The sequence below is a fragment of the Monodon monoceros genome, unplaced genomic scaffold (assembly GCF_005190385.1).
Source record: "Monodon monoceros isolate NGI ecotype Baffin Bay Population unplaced genomic scaffold, NGI_Narwhal_1 Contig6893_ctg1, whole genome shotgun sequence".
Lineage (NCBI taxonomy): Eukaryota > Metazoa > Chordata > Mammalia > Artiodactyla > Monodontidae > Monodon > Monodon monoceros.
The window spans coordinates 5,198-7,239 of record NW_021702559.1 but is presented as its reverse complement, the minus strand read 5'-3'; the positions used below and the strand labels follow the sequence as shown (position 1 = coordinate 7,239).

The 2,042-nt window shown below is 43.7% G+C and overlaps 1 pseudogene; it reads left to right on the top strand.

The window, feature by feature from the left end:
* The first annotated feature begins 644 nt into the window (after positions 1 to 644).
* Positions 645 to 1,001, top strand: LOC114891020 (annotated as a pseudogene).
* The last annotated feature ends 1,041 nt before the right edge of the window (positions 1,002 to 2,042 follow it).

Genomic DNA, 2,042 nt, shown 5'->3' with positions numbered 1-2,042 from the left:
TCCATTCTGGGGCTTTCCTACATGTGCACAAGCTGGTGAAGATCTGACAGCCCAGATGAGGACCCAATTCTTCAAAATACTTTTGGGGATGATCCCTGTGTTTAGGAAAAATTCTTTAACTGTGGCCCTTAGTCTGTGACAAAGGACTGAAAGATACCCAAAGGAGATCATTAAAAGTTAAGGGCTTCCCTGGTGGCGCAGGGGTTAAGAATCCGCCTGCCAATGCAGAGGACATGGGTTCGAGCCCTGGTCCGGGAAGGTCCCACATGCCGCGGAGCAACTAAGCCCGTGCGCCGCAACTACTGAGCCTGAGCTCTAGACCCCCGAGAGCCACAACTACTGAGTCTGAGTGCCACGACTACTGAAGCCCACGCACTAAAGCCTGTCTTCCGCGACAAGAGAAGCCACCGCAATAAGAAGCCCGCGCACCGCAACGAAGAGTAGCCCCCGCTCAGCGCAACAAGAGAAAGCCTGTGTGCAGCAACGAAGACCCAACGCAGCCAAATAATTAATTAATTAATTATAAAAAATGTTAAAAGTTAACTTTGGCGACTCTCCACCCCAAGGCATGTGCGGCCAGTGCAGACCTTCGGGAAGGAGGTGCAGGCCTGGTGTAATCTGTTTGGACAGAGTGAAAGAGAACAATGCAGAAGGACTCCAGCCCACTAGTGCCTTTATATTGTATTGGTTTTGGCTACGCAGCACTGGTTGCTTCGGGTGGGATAAGTGGGATCACTGGCTATGCAAAAGCAGGCAGTGTCCCGTCTCTGGCTGCTGGGCTCCTCTTCGGTGGTTTAGCGGGCCCGGGTGCCTACCAGGGGTCTCAGGATCCAAGGAACATTTAGGTTTTCTTCATTAGATCTGGAACCTTGGCTGGCATTATGGGAATGAGATTCTACCACTCTGAAAAATTTATGCCTGCAGGCTTAATTGCGGGTGCCAGTTTGCTCATGGTCACCAAACTTGGAATTAGTGTGTTGGGTAAACCCCATCAGTGGTAGTCATGGCCCAGATTGGACTCATGAAGAATTTTTAAACTTCCACTATTTTTAGTGTATTAAGATAAATGAGTACAGCATTTTCACATATTCTGACATTTTATTTAAAACAACACTGAACAAAAACAAACAACAACAACAAAAAACAACACTGAACTTTGCAGAGAAAAAAGTCAGTCATTATAATTACAACCCTAAAGAGGTGGATAAAGTATAACACAAGAGCTTCTTCCTGTAGTACCCTCATACAGTTTGATTCTTGTGTGTTGGTGTTATCTGTTCTTTCTGTATCTACAGGTAATATCTCCAGGGATAAAATGTTAGGTATCACCACTGGGGCCCCTGAAACCCCGTGTCCTGCTCAGAGGAACAGCGTGAAAAAGATCTCTTAATGAGATTTAGGATATCTGTTCTTTTGCTTATCTTAAAGCACAGACCTACTTTGAAATTATGTTAAATGAAATCAATGAAAATAAAGTTTACTATAAACAAAAAATAAAATAAATGGTAACTAATAGTCTCTTCAGAGTGGAAAGGCGATTCAGATAGAGGATTAGTAGACTGGGAGTACTCAGGTAAAGGAAGATAGATGGGAGTGGTAAGAGTCACGTCAGTCTTACAGCCTCTGGTTTTGGGTAACTCTTGTGTCTTTAACTTTTCATTAGTGCTTTTATTAAAAAAATTTTTTGGCCCTGCGGTATGTGGGATCTTAGTTCCCCGACCAGGGATCAAACCCATGTCCTCTGCATTGGCAGCTTAGAGTCTTAACCACTGGACCGCCAGGGAAGTCCCTTCATTAGCCTTTTGCAATGAACTTTTCAATGAAGCTATTTTGGAATCTTGAAGCCTTTTGGAGGCTTCTGCATATCAGTTAAAATAACAGGTATCCCATTCTGTTGGTTTGATTTGGGAACACTCGATTACAATTGTACTTTTTGAATGAATGGCCTTGTCTAACTGGAATGTTCCCCATAACGGTCATTGTAAATCTAGGTTGTCTTTAGTAAGATTTTAACATTTTTGTATGTATCTATAGCTTCCAGG